The sequence below is a fragment of the Ranitomeya variabilis genome, chromosome 3 (assembly GCF_051348905.1).
Source record: "Ranitomeya variabilis isolate aRanVar5 chromosome 3, aRanVar5.hap1, whole genome shotgun sequence".
In the NCBI taxonomy this organism is placed as follows: Eukaryota; Metazoa; Chordata; class Amphibia; order Anura; family Dendrobatidae; genus Ranitomeya; species Ranitomeya variabilis.
The window spans coordinates 57542846-57557804 of NC_135234.1; positions in this window are offsets into that span (position 1 = coordinate 57542846).

The following is a 14959-nucleotide window of genomic DNA, read 5'->3' on the forward strand; positions in this document are numbered from 1 at the left end:
GTATGACGAACCTAATTCAGTGGATCATGCTGAGAAGACCTTGTTGGCCCTGTCTCAGGGTCAAGAAGCGGCAGAATCATATTGCCAGAAGTTTAGAAAATGGTCTGTACTGACTAAATGGAATGAGGATGCCTTGGCGTCAATCTTCAGAAAGGGTCTTTCTGAATCCGTTAAGATGTTATGGTGGGGTTTCCCACGCCTGCTGGTCTGAGTGATTCTATGTCTCTGGCCATTCAGATTGATCGGCGCTTGCGCGAGCGCAGAGTTGTGCACACTATGGCATTGTCTTCCAAGCGGAGTCCTGAGCCTATGCAGTGTGATAGGATTGTGTCTAGAGCTGAACGACAAGGATTCAGACGTCAGAATAGGTTGTGTTTTTACTGCGGCGATTCTGCTCATGTTATTTCTGATTGCCCTAAGTGTACCAAGAGAATCGCTAGTTCTGTTACCATCAGTACTGTACAACCTAAACTTCTGTTATCTGTGACCCTGATCTGCTCATTATCGTCATTTTCTGTCATGGCATTTGTGGATTCAGGTGCTGCTCTAAACTTAATGGACTTAGAATTTGCCAGGCTTTGTGGTTTTCCCTTGCAGCCTTTGCAGAGTCCTATTCCTTTGAGGGGCATTGATGCTACACTGTTGGCTAAAAATAAACCTCAGTTTTGGACACAGCTGACCATGTGCATGGCGCCAGCCCATCAGGAAGATTGTCGTTTTCTGGTGTTGCATAATTTGCATGATGCTATTGTGCTGGGTTTCCCATGGTTACAGGTGCATAATCCGGTATTAGATTGGAAATCTATGTCTGTGACTAGTTGGGGTTGTCAGGGGGTTCATGGTGACGTTCCTTTGATGTCAATTGCCTCCTCCCCCTCTTCTGAAATTCCTGAGTTTTTGTCAGATTTCCAGGATGTATTCAATGAGCCCAAGTCCAGTTCCCTTCCACCGCATAGGGACTGTGATTGTGCTATTGACTTGATTCCAGGCTGTAAGTTCCCTAAGGGCCGACTTTTCAACCTGTCTGTGCCAGAACATATCGCCATGCAGAGCTATGTTAAGGAGTCCTTGGAGAATGGGCATATTCGGCCATCTTCTTCACCATTGGGAGCAGGTTTTTTTTTGTTGCCAAAAAAGATGGCTCCTTGAGACCCTGTATTGATTATCGCCTCTTGAATAAGATCATGGTCAAATTCCAATACCCTTTGCCTTTGCTTTCTGATCTGTTTGCTAGGATTAAGGGGGCTAGTTGGTTTACTAAGATTGACCTTTGAGGGGCATATAATCTTGTTCATATTAAGCAGGGTGACGAATGGAAAACTGCGTTTAATACGCCCGAAGACCATTTTGAATACCTTGTGATGCCATTCAGACTCTCTAATGCTCCATCTGTGTTTCAGTCCTTCATGCATGATATATTTCGGAATTATCTTGATAAATTCATGATTGTATATTTGGATGATATTTTGATTTTTTCAGATGATTGGGAGTCTCATGTGAAACAAGTCAGGATGGTATTTCAGATCCTTCGTGATAAAGCCTTGTTTGTGAAGGGGTCTAAGTGCCTCTTTGGAGTACAGAAGATTTCTTTTTTGGGCTTCATTTTTTTCTCCCTCATCTATAGAAATGGATCCGGTTAAGGTTCAGGCCATTCATGATTGGAACCAGCCCACATCCGTGAAGAGCCTTCAGAAATTTTTGGGCTTTGCTAATTTTTATCGCCGTTTCATTGCCAACTTCTCCAGTGTGGTTAAACCCCTGACCGATTTGACGAAGAAAGGCGCTGATGTGACGAATTGGTCCTCTGCGGCTGTTTCTGCCATTCAGGAGCTTAAACGCCGATTTACTTCTGCCCCTGTGTTGCGTCAGCTGGATGTTTCTCTTCCTTTTCAGGTTGAGGTTGACGCTTCTGAGATTGGGGCAGGGGCCATTTTGTCTCAGAGGAATTCTGATGGTTCCTTGATGAAACCATGTGCCTTCTTTTCTCGAAAGTTTTCGCCTGCGGAACGCAATTATGATGTCGGCAATTGTGAGTTGTTGGCTATGAAGTGGGCATTTGAGGAGTGGCGACATTGGCTTGAGGGGGCCAAGCACCGTATTGTGGTCTTGACCGATCATAAGAATCTGATTTATCTCGAGTCTGCCAAACGGCTGAATCCTAGACAGGCCCGATGGTCCCTGTGTTTCTCCCGTTTTGATCTTGTGGTCTCGTATCTTCCGGGTTCTAAGAATGTTAAGGCTGATGCCCTCTCTAGGAGCTTTTTGCCTGATTCTCCTGGGGTCCTTGAGCCGGTCGGTATTCTGAAGGAAGGGGTGATTCTTTCTGCCATCTCCCCTGATTTACGACGGGTTCTTCAGGAATTTCAGGCTGATAAACCTGACCGCTGTCCAGTGGGGAAATTGTTTGTTCCTGACAGATGGACTAGTAAAGTGATTTCGGAGGTTCATTGTTCTGTATTAGATGTTCATCCTGGGATTTTTGGTACCAGAGATTTTGTTGGTAGGTCCTTTTGGTGGCCTTCTTTGTCACGGGATGTGCGTTCTTTTGTGCAGTCCTGTGGGACTTGTGCGCGGGCCAAGCCTTGCTGTTCCCGCGCTAGTGGGTTGCTTTTGCCTTTGCCGGTCCCTGAGAGGCCTTGGACGCATATTTCTATGGATTTTATTTCGGATCTTCTGGTTTCCCAGAGGATGTCAGTTATCTGGGTGGTTTGTGACTGGTTTTCTAAGATGGTTCATTTGGTACCTTTGCCTAAGTTGCCTTCCTCTTCTGATTTGGTTCCGTTGTTTTTTCAGCATGTGGTTCGTTTGCATGGCATTCCGGAGAATATTGTGTCCGATAGAGGTTCCCAGTTTGTTTCTAGGTTTTGGCGGGCCTTTTGTGCTAGGCTGGGCATTGATTTGTCTTTTTCTTCCGCATTTCATCCTCAGACAAATGGCCAAACCGAGCGAACTAATCAGACTTTGGAAACTTATTTGAGATGCTTTGTGTCTGCTGATCAGGATGATTGGGTGGCTTTCTTGCCATTGGCCGAGTTTGCCCTTAATAATCGGGCTAGTTCTGCTACCTTGGTTTCACCCTTCTTTTGTAACTCTGGTTTTCACCCTCGTTTTTCTTCGGGGCAGGTTGAGCCTTCTGATTGTCCTGGGGTGGACTCTGTGGTTGACAGGTTGCAGCAAATTTGGGCTCATGTTGTTGACAATTTGGTGTCGTCTCAGGAGGGGGCTCAGCGTTTTGCTAACCGTCGTCGGTGTGTTGGTTCCCGGCTTCGGGTTGGGGATTTGGTCTGGTTGTCTTCCCGTCATGTCCCTATGAAGGTTTCTTCCCCTAAGTTTAAGCCTCGGTTTATTGGCCCTTATAGGATTTCTGAGATTATCAATCCAGTGTCTTTTCGTTTGGCCCTTCCAGCCTCTTTTTCCATCCATAATGTTTTTATAGATCTTTGTTGCGGAAATATGTGGTGCCCGTTGTTCCCTCTGTTGATCCTCCTGCCCCGGTGTTGATTGATGGGGAGTTGGAGTATGTGGTTGAGAAGATTTTGGATTCTCGTTTTTCGAGGCGGAAGCTTCAGTATCTTGTCAAATGGAAGGGTTATGGCCAGGAGGATAATTCTTGGGTTGTTGCCTCCGATGTTCATGCTGATGATTTGGTTCGTGCCTTTCATTTGGCTCGTCCGGATCAGCCTGGGGGCTCTGGTGAGGGTTCGGTGACCCCTCCTCAAGGGGGGGTACTGTTGTGAATTCTGCTCTTGGGCTCCCTCCGGTGGTTGTAAGTGGTAGCGCTGCTGTCTCTGAATCGCAGCATTTATCAGGTGTGTTCATTTTTGCAATTTTGACTGGGCTATTTAGTCTTGCTTCACCCTTTAGTCAGTGCCAGTTGTCCATTGTTCGTGGAGGATTCACATCCCTGCCTGGTCTCTGCTGCTTTGCAGTTCATTTCAACAAAGATAAGTTCTGGCCTTGATTTTTGCTGTCCACATGCTGTGGCCTTATTGTTCAGTTCTTTTCCATGTTTTTGTCTTGTCCAGCTTGGTCTGTATAAGGATTTGTTTAGCCAAGCTGGTATCTCTGGAGATGCAGATATACCCTCCATATCTTTAGTTAGCTGTGGAGATTTTGTATTTTCTGTGGTGGATATTTTCTAGTGTTTTAATACTGACCGCATAGTACTCTGTCCTATCCTTTCTATTTAGCTAGAAGTGGCCTCCTTTGCTAAATTCTCATTTTAGTCTGTGTATGTTTTTTCCCTCTCCTCTCACAGTCAATATTTGTGGGGGGCTGTCTATCCTTTGGGGATTTTCTCTGAGGCAAGATAGTTTTCCCTTTTCTATCTCTAGGGGTAATTAGTCCTCCGGCTGTGTCGAGATGTCTAGGGAGCGCTAGGTACATTCCACGGCTACTTCTAGTTGCGGTGTTAAGTTCAGGGTCTGCGGTCAGTACAGGTACCACCTTCTCCAGAGTACGTCTCATGCTGCTCTTAGGCCACCAGATCATAACACTAACCCCAACACACCCCTAACCCTATTCCCAACCCGAAGCACACACCTAACCCCAACACACCCCTAACCCTAAACCCAACCCTAACCACAACCCTAACCTGAATGCACCCCTAACCCTAATCCCAACCCCAACGCACCCCTAACCCCAACAAACACTTAATCCTAGTCCCAACCCTAACCATACCCCTAACTCTAACACACCCCTATCCCAACCGTAAACGTAATCCAAATCCTAACCCCAACCCTAACTTTAGCCCCAACCTTAACTTTAGCCCAAACCATAACCCTAACTTTAGCCCCAACCCTAACCCTAACTTTAACCCCAACCTTAACTTTAGCCCCAACCCTAACCCTAATGGGAAAATGGAAAAAAATAAAATAAAATTATTTTATTATTTTTTCCTAACTAAGGTGGTGATAAAGGGGGTTTGATTTACTATTTATAGCAGCTTTCTATGTTTGGCAGCTGACACACACTAAAAGACGCTTTTTATTGCAAAAAATATTTTTTGCTTTACCGCATTCTGAGAGCTATAATGTTTCCATATTTTGGTCCACAGAGTCATGTGAGGTCTTGTTTTTTGCCGGACGAGTTGACATTTTCATTGGTACCATTTTCGGGCATATGACATTTTTTGATCGCTTTTTATTCTGATTTTTGTTAGGCAGAATGAACAAAAAACAGCAATTTGTGAATTTCTTTTGGGGGGGGGGCGTTTATTCCATTCCACGTTTGGTAAAATTGATAAAGCATTTTGTATTCTTCAGGTTAGTACGATTACAGAGTTACCTCATTTATATCATTTTTTTATGCTTTGGCGCTTTTATACAATAAAAACTATTTTATAGAAAAAAATAATGATTTTTGCATCTCTTTATTCTGAGGGCGACAACTTTTTTGCTGATGACACTGTATGGTAGTTCATTTTTTTCAGGACAAGATGACGTTTTTAGCGGTACAATGTATATTTATATCCGTCTTTTTGATCGCGTGTTATTCCACTTTTTGTTCGGCAGTATGATGAAAAAGCATTGTTTTTTGCCTCGTTTTTTTTTTTTTTTTTTTTACGGTGTTCACTGAAGGGGTTAACTTGTGGGAAACTTTTATAGATCGGGTCGTTACGGACAAGACAATATGTGTACTTTTATTGTTTTTTTTATTTACATAAAGAAATGTATTTATTGGAACCCTGTTAGGGTTTGTGCTAGAAGAAGAAAGAGAACAGTGACTTTCATAATGCTGTGTAAGATTATATAACAATCATTATGAACCTGAGAATTCATTGCATATTTGATATTGTATACTGCATACTGTGATTATTCTGCTTTAGAATATTCACCATTGCCACAGATACCCCATTTTCACACCAACGCTAGAGAAATAAACTGTTCAATTGGCTGCTTCCTCCCTATCCCTGCCTGAGTGCTGTATCTGTTATCCTGCTCTCCTATTTATATTATTCATATTATTTTGATACATATGTAAATATATATATACTAGATGGTGGCCCGATTCTAACGCATCTGGTATTCTAGAATATACATGTAGTTTATTTATGAAGTTTTCAGAATAATGCAATTTATACACAGGATTTGGCTGGCGGGGTGTGACCAATTAGCGAAGCGTGGTTCAAATTCCACACCAATTCGCGGCCGGACTCCGCCTGTCGCTGATTGGTCACGCCCGGGCCGCAAACAATCAGTGAAGCCAGGGACTGCTCCAGGTTTTTGAGGGCCCTGGGCGAAAGAGTCTCAGTAGGCCCCCCTATTTAACACATACCACAATTCATGATGCACAGATACAGCAGAGAAATATAGCACAGCCAAGTAGAATACAGCCCACGTAGTATATAAGATAGCCCACGTAGTATATAAGACAGCCCACATAGTATAAAGCACAGCCCACGTCGTATATTGCCCAGCCACGTAGTATATAGCACAGCCCCCTAGTATATTGCACAGACACATAGTATATTGCCCAGCCACGTAATATAATGCACAGCCACGTAATATATTGCACAGCCACATAATATATTGCCCAGCCACATAATATATACCACCGCCACATAGTATATAGCACAGAGACATAGTATATAACACAGCCCATGCAGTATCTAACACAGCCCACGTAGTATATAGCAATGTGGGCACCATATCCCTGTTAAAAAAAAGAATGAAAATAAATAGGCAGCATCAATAGTAAAAAGTTGGTCACACAGGGTTAATAGCAGCGTTAACGGACTGCGTTACACTGCGGCATAACGCGGAGTAACGCAGCAATTAACCCTGTGTGAGCGTTGACTGGAGGGGGCACTGACAGAGTAGGAAGGGGCGAATTCGCGGCCGGACAGTGCCCATCGCTGATTGGTCAGCGACGCGGGATTTCTGTGATAGACAGACAGACAGACAGACAGATGGAACTACCCCTTAGACGATTATAGATATATACAGCTCTGGCAAAAAGTAAGAAACCATTGCAAAATGTTCAGTTTGTCTGATTTTTCTCTTTATAGGTATATTTTTTAGCAAAATGTAAATTGTTCTTTTAGTCTACAAACTTCTGACAACATGTCTCCGAATTTCCAAGAAGCAAATTTTGTTTTGTTTTTTCTGAAGAATAAAAATTATCAAAATTTTAAAAAACAGTTAAATAATGCAAAGAAAACAAGTTCATAATCATTTAGAAACAACAATACTAATGTTTTATCTCGGGAAGAGTTCAGAAATCAATATTTTGTGGAATAACCATGATTTTTAATCACAGCTTTCATGCGTCTTGGAATGCTTTCCACCAGTCTTTCACACTGCTTTTGGCGCAAAAATGTTAGCAGTTCTTCTTTGTTTGATGGCTTGTGACTATCTATCATCCTCTTTATTATATTCCAGAGGTTTTCAATGGGGTTCAGGTCTGGAGATTGGGCTGCCCATGACAGGGTTTTGATGTGGTGGTCTCTTAATTTTTACCAGAGCTGTATATATATATATATATACACACATATATATATATATATATATATATATATATATATATATATATATATATATATATATATTAATTATATATTATATATATATACTACTACAACTTACTGATACCATGTACAGTATGTTGTGCCTAAATAAAGAATGAGATTATAAATAATATTTGCGCTACAGATACCCCCCCTTGTAGAGTGGACTAAACGGTGATTTAATGTAATAAATGGATTGGAATACTCCAGCTGGTATCTCTCAAAGGTACAAAGTAATACAACAGAAGAGTAAATTACAGTTCCAACAGAGGTCACCTGGAATCGTAAATCAAGTTCAAATTCAGGTCAAATTAGTCCATAATAAAAGCAGCTGATCGAAGTAGGCTAATAAAATGTTTGCTCATTTGTAGTCAGAGTTTTACCTTTTTCTGGTCTGCTACTGGCGCCTCTTCAGTCCCGGATGAAAAGAGAATGGAGGATTGTCGGTGGGTATGCCCCACAAGTCAGAGTTTGCATCAGCTATGCCAGATATCTTCCGGGGAGCTGTCCCGGCCGGTGACATGCGCTCCTTCAGCCTAGTCTCTGGCGGTGCATGGGCCTGTATACCAGTGATGAAGTCCAGCTGAGTCTTTGTAGTTGATAGTACCAACAGGATCTGAGTGATGTAGGTGGTCACGTGGTTCGGCAAAGTAAGATTTGCGATAGGGACTAGTGTTGAGCGATACCGTCCGATACTTGAAAGTATCGGTATCGGAAAGTATCGGCCGATACCGGCAAAGTATCGGATCTAATCCAATACCGATACCCGATACCAATACAAGTCAATGGGACTCAAGTATCGGACGGTATCCTGATGGTTCCCAGGGTCTGAAGGAGAGGAAACTCTCCTTCAGGCCCTGGGAACCATATTAATGTGTAAAATAAAGAATTAAAATAAAAAATATTGCTATACTCACCTCTCCGACGCAGCCTGGACCTCACCGAGGGAACCGGCAGCGTTCTTTGCTTAAAATGCGCGCTTTTACTTCCTTCCGTGACGTCACGGCTTGTGATTGGTCGCGTGCCGCCCATGTGGCCGCGACGCGACCAATCACAGCAAGCCGTGACGTAATTTTCAGGTCCTCAATGCCTAATTCTAGGCATTCAGGAATTTAAAATTACGTTCCGGCTTGTGATTGGTCGCGTCGCGGTCACATGGGCGACGCGACCAATCACAAGCCGTGACGTCACGGGAGGCAGGAGACGCGCGCATTTTTAAAATTACGTCACGGCTTGTGATTGGTTGCGTGCCGCCCATGTGACCGCGACACGACCAATCACAGCAAGCCGTGACGTAATTTCAGGTCCTGATGCCTATTTCTGCATTCAGGACCTGAAATTACGTCACGGCTTGCTGTGATTGGTCGCGTCGCGGTCACATGGGCGGCACGCAACCAATCACAAGCCGTGACGTAATTTTAAAAATGCGCGCGTCTCCTGCCTCCCGTGACGTCACGGCTTGTGATTGGTCGCGTCGCCCATGTGACCGCGACGCGACCAATCACAAGCCGGAACGTAATTTTAAATTCCTGAATGCCTAGAATTAGGCATTGAGGACCTGAAAATTACGTCACGGCTTGCTGTGATTGGTCGCGTCGCGGCCACATGGGCGGCACGCGACCAATCACAAGCCGTGACGTCACGGAAGGAAGTAAAAGCTCGCATTTTAAGCAAAGAACGCTGCCGGTTCCCTCGGTGAGGTCCAGGCTGCGTCAGAGAGGTGAGTATAGCAATATTTTTTATTTTAATTCTTTCTTTTACACATTAATGTTGTTTCGATACCGATACCCGATACCACAAAAGTATCGGATCTCGGTATCGGAATTCCGATACCCGCAAGTATCGGCCGATACCCGATACTTGCGGTATCGGAATGCTCAACACTAATAGGGACCAATTACTACACATTTCGGAAATTCTCGGTTTCCTTCATCTTTGAGAGTTACCAGCCGGAGTATTCCAATCCATTTATTACATTAAATCATCGTTTATTCCACTCTACAAGGGAGCATCTGTAGCGCAAACACTATTTACAATCTTATAGTTATTTATGGTGACAGCTTTGTGGTGTTGTTCTATTTTGCAGCCAATACCTTCCTCACACTAGCGCCTTCCAATACCCACTAAAATCTAATTAAAGAATGCATTATTTATTCAATGAATCTGTAGGTTGATATATAGTATATATATATATATATATATATATATATATATATATACAGTATATATATATATATATATATATATATATATATATATATATACTGTATATACAGTTATATGAAAAAGTTTGGGCACCCCTATTAAGCTTAATGTTTTATAAAAATTGTTTTTTTTGCAACAGCTATTTCAGTTTCATATATCTAATAACTGTTGGACACAGTAATGTTTCTGCCTTGAAATGAGGTTTACTGTGCTAACAGAAAATGTGCAATCTGCATTCAAACAAAATTTGACAGGTGCATAAGTATGGGCACCCTTATCATTTTCTTGTTTAAAATACTCCTACCTACTTTTTACTGACTTACTAAAGCACTTTTTTTGGTTTTGCATCCTCATTGAGCTTTGAACTTCATAGCCAGGTGTATGCAATCATGAGAAAAACTACTTAAAGTGTCCACTTTCAAGTTGTTCTCCTGTTTGAATCTCCTCTGACGAGTGCATCATGGGCTCCTCAAAACAACTGTCAAATGGTCTGAAAACAAAGATTATTCAACATAGTTGTTCAGGGGAAGGATGCAAAAAGCTGTCTCAGAGATTTAATCTGTCAATTTCCACTGTGAGGAACATAGTAAGGAAATGGAAGAACACAGGTACAGTTCTTGTTAAGGCCAGAAGTGGCAGGCCAAGAAAAACATCAGAAAGGCAGAGAAGAAGAATGGTGAGATCAGTCAAGGACAATCCTCAGACCACCTCCAGAGAGCTGCAGCATCAACTTGCTGCAGATGGTGTCACTGTGCATCGGTCAACTATACAACACACTTTGCACAAGGAGAAGCTGTATGGGAGAGTGATGCGAAAGAAGCCGTTTCTGCAAGCACGCCACAAACAGAGTCAACTGAGGTATGCAAAAGCACATTTGGAGAAGCCAATTTCTTTTTGGAAGAAGGTCCTGTGGACTGATGAAACCAAGATTGAGTTGTTTGGTCATACAAAAAGGCGTTATGCATGGCGGCAAAAAAACAGTGCGTTGTATAGTTGACAGATGCACAGTGACACCATCTGCAGCAAGTTGATTCTGCAGCTCTCTGGAGGTGGTCTGAGGATTGTCCTTGACTGATCTCACCATTCTTCTTCTCTGCCTTTCTGATGTTTTTCTTTGCCTGCCACTTCTGGCCTTAACAAGAACTGTACCTGTGTTCTTCCATTTCCTTACTATGTTCCTCACAGTGGAAATTGACAGGTTACATCTCTGAGACAGCTTTTTGTATCCTTCCCCTGAACAGCTATGTTGAATAATCTTTGTTTTCAGATCATTTGACAGTTGTTTTGAGGAGCCCATGATGCCACTCTTCAGAGGAGATTCAAACAGGAGAACAACTTGCAAGTGGCCACTTTAAGTAGCTTTTCTCATGATTGCATACACCTGGCCATGAAGGTCAAAGATCAATGAGGTTACAAAACCAAAAATAGTGCTTTAGTAAGTCAGTAAAAAGTATGTAGGAGTATTTAAAACAAGAAAATGATAAGGGTGCCCATACTTATGCACCTGTCAAATTTTGTTTGAATGCAGATTGCACATTTTCTGTTAGTACAATAAACCTCATTTCAAGGCAGAAACATTACTGTGTCCAACAGTTATTAGATATATGAAACTGAAATAGCTGTTGCAAAAAAAAAACAATTTTTATAAAACATTAAGCTTAAGATTAATAGGGGTGCCCAAACTTTTTCATATAACTGTATATATCTAAGGGAGGTTTACAGTTAGTTTTGTAAATCATTTTAATCTCAGCAGTGGATATTATGTCATTATTTGCATTTAATTTGATTGAAATCTAAACATGTAACCCCAAACACTGACAGGGGCCAACTGCATCATAAAAATGATTCAGTTAAATGATTGTGATGATGGTTATAACAGGCTATCAAAAACTCACAACCTATTGTACAGCAAGAAAAGATTCAAGGATTAAAATGCAAATTATCTATGTAAATGTGTCCACTTTAGTTCCTGAGAATAATGAAAATAAATAGTTTTTCACAAAGGCATGAAATTGTTTATGGATGCCTGCTTGTGTAGAATAACCTTCAAATTGCTTCGCAAAATAACATAACAAGTGAGAAATGAGAAAATGTACTTACATGACAATAATAAGGAGGCATTACAAATAGGGATGACGTGCAGAACAAGACCTTAATGCCCTAGATATTATTTGGGAAAGTGCTCAGTAGACTTTATAGTTTAATTTTACATTTTTAAACTCCAGCAGAACATCCAATGACTCGCATTGCTATGTTGTTTTTATGAAGCAAAATATGTTGTGCAATTGCCCAGACGCGCACTTAAGAAAGTAAAAGTAGTACTATACTATGTTGGTTGTGTTTCTACAGCAGTCCATATCAAAGTCATGATGAAGTAACAGCATTTTAAAAAAGGAATGTTAGGATTCTCCACTACAGGTAGCTGAAATGGGCACTCAATCTCAAGTATGCTATTTGTATATACATCTTATGCAAACTATATACTTGCGTTCACACGACCGCCCGCACTCGGGAGAGAATCACAGTGCGTGCTGTGAGGATTCACAAATCTATAGTAACTCCATATGAGCACCAAACCTGGACAACCCCTTTAAAGTTCAGGGGAAAAGATTGTTCTATGCGGCTACCCTACCAATGGTAGGTATCCCTGAAGATATCTTCAACTCTCCTGACATATGACTTTGGATTTGATGATGTCTTAGCGTTAGTAAGCAGTGAACATCTAATTGATGGAAAAACACAATGCAAAGCCGCCTCTTTGCTTATTGGAGTTACAGATATTTATTGGTCATATTTAGAAACAGTGATTAAAAGATGGTTTCATAAAAACTTGCAGCCACCATATGTGGTAAAACTGATCAATAAAGGTTTGTCAATCAACAATGCAAAGGCAAACAAAAATAAGCCAAACTAATTAAAAAGCACATGCTTCTTAATGAATTTCATGCATTTTACTTCAATGGACTAATGGATTAAGAATGTCATACAAAACACCAGTCCAGATTAATTCCCACTGTGTTTTATATGTGATCAAAATAATTTCAGTCAGATGAAAACAGCATAAAAACAACTTTGCAAGAATGCTTAGGAGCATTATTTTTTATTATCATTTCTAGTACAATAAAATATATGGCTAACAATTTTAAGGCATATCTTTCTCTTCCCACAAAACCTGGAAAAAAGCAAGGTCTAAAAGCCTCAACTTCAATATGAAGTTAAATCTGAATTTGATGCTCATAATTGTCTAATATATCCAGGAACTGTACCAATTCATTGTTCTGTTCAAGGGAATAGTTCTTATTAATGAGCTTTCTGCCAGTACAAAAGACACTGACTAGTGATAGGCCAACATGAACCATAAATTTCGCGGTCCGTACAGAACACCGAATGTACATGCACAGACCCCAAACATGGACTTTTTCAGAAAGTACATGTTACTGTTCGAGTTAGGCACCCAGAACCTCTGCTGTTTCCCATGATGTCATCACTGGTGGCTCTGATCGGTGGTAAGATAGTTAGAGAGAGCTCAGAGAGCTGTAGCTCCCACACTCTGAGATGACAGCGTGTGAGCCAGCAGTTGCCATTGGCGGTAAAAAAGGTTACCGTCAGTCACAAATGTCAGCTGATGAGAGTACTACTCTCATCAGCATATGCCTGCTGTCGCAGAGAGCAGCAATAACAGGAGAGGATGACTAGAGTATTATCAGCCAGTGCCTGTGCAAAAATAAATACTTTATTTAAATGACGTGGGGGATCTTCAACTTTTGATAACCAGTGCTGGCAAAACCAACTGCTGAGGGAGGCAATCCCCTCAGTTGTCAGCTTTATCATGGCTGGTTATCAAGATAGGTCCTCCCTATTTATGAACACCAGCCAAGGTAAACCAGACAGATGGGGGGGCCATGGATATTGGCCCTCCCCAGCCTAAAAAATAGCAACCCACAGCCACAACAGAAAAGGTGCTTCGCTTAGGTGCGCTAATTCTAACACTTTGCCTCGCTGTTCTCATTTGCACTGTTGTGGTGGAATGTGGGGTAATAGGTTTGGGGTTGATGTCAGCTGTTTCATGTCCGCTGACATCAAGCCCAAGCATTAGTAAGACACCCCATTACTAACCCAATAGTTAGATTGTAAAAAAAAAAAAATAACAGCCAGAACAAAATCCTTTTATTGAAATAAATACACTGACACCTTTATTTGAAAGAAAAAGAAAAAGAAAATCCACTGAAGCCTATGTCCCCTGTAAAAGGCAAAAAATAATAAAATGTCATATTCCTCACATTTCCGAAGAGAAGATAATACACTGAAGCCCATGTCACCTGTAATAGACAAAAAATAATTAGCAACTATATTCTTCACTTGTCTGATGAGAAGATAATCCAGTTGTCTGTTGACGAGTCTAGCTTTACTATATCTATGTGCCATGCTGAACATTATCATGATGTGAGCATTCAGCATGGCATCCAGCAGAGATACTGAGCTACACTTAAGTAAAGGCTAAGTAAACAGCTGTAAGTTGATATTTATAGCCTTGGATCCTTTGAGGCTATTGTCTGCTTTCCCAGATTGTTAACATCAGCCCCCGGCGGTCAGCTTTACGTCAGCTGTTTCTGAAAATAACAGGGGTTTGTACGCTTTTTTTTTGTTTATATTTCGTTTAATTTTCTCAATAAATACAATGATTGGTGCACCATAACGTTAATGTTCGGGGTCCGTACTGGACACCCTGTGCTGTGTGCGGTTCCAAACCCTGATCATGTACTAAAAACCGAAAGTGAAAATGAATCGGATGCTCATAATGAAGCTTGATGAAAGACTGCATTGCAGCAAATTACCAAGCTTTATGTGTGTCGGCACTTCCTGCTCAATCACAGTCCTGACAAGTATTGACAAGGCTGTGATTGGGCGGCACAGGAGGTGAGAAAGCCATTTCGCATCGTCAGACAGGAGAAAAGAGTGCAGTACTTACAGTCTAGTGCATACAGCCCCTATCTATTGTTTACAGTCTGATTAATATTGCTGGTATAGCCTACCATACAGTGAAGATCCAGCCTTGTGTATTGTGCCTGTCCAGCCTGGTGCACAGTTCACTTCCATTATTGTCTTGTACTGGCTGGCCCATCCATCCTGGTGCACAGTCAATATGCAATTTGGTCATTGTGCTCAAGGTACTACTAGTCATGATGATGGAGCTGCTGCTGAGAGAGGACGTCATTGTTCTATACCTGCTCTGTCTCAAAGTACAAC